Source organism: Triticum aestivum, chromosome 3D (assembly GCF_018294505.1).
Source record: "Triticum aestivum cultivar Chinese Spring chromosome 3D, IWGSC CS RefSeq v2.1, whole genome shotgun sequence".
Lineage (NCBI taxonomy): Eukaryota > Viridiplantae > Streptophyta > Magnoliopsida > Poales > Poaceae > Triticum > Triticum aestivum.
The window spans coordinates 19,971,273-19,971,577 of NC_057802.1; positions in this window are offsets into that span (position 1 = coordinate 19,971,273).

The window sequence follows — 305 nt, forward strand, 5'->3', positions numbered from 1 at the left end:
CTTTCTGGTTTATCCCCATTGTATAAGAGATTCCTGCACTTTACCACACATGTATATGTATTGGCCTTTGGCCCTCAGTAAAGTTAGTTGCCCATTCCTAACATGGTATCAGATGCTTAGGTTCCTCTCCCGCTCCCGCGCGCTCGCAGCTCCGTGCCTAGCTCCCCCGTCGCCGGCCTCCCTCTACCTCGTCACCGGCGCCGGCCACCTCTCGCCCCCGGCTCTCTCCTTCCCCGCCGTCACGCCGTCTCGCCCCGGCCTGCGCTGCCCCGAGCTCGGCCGCGGCCTGCCGTCGCTGTCCCGCG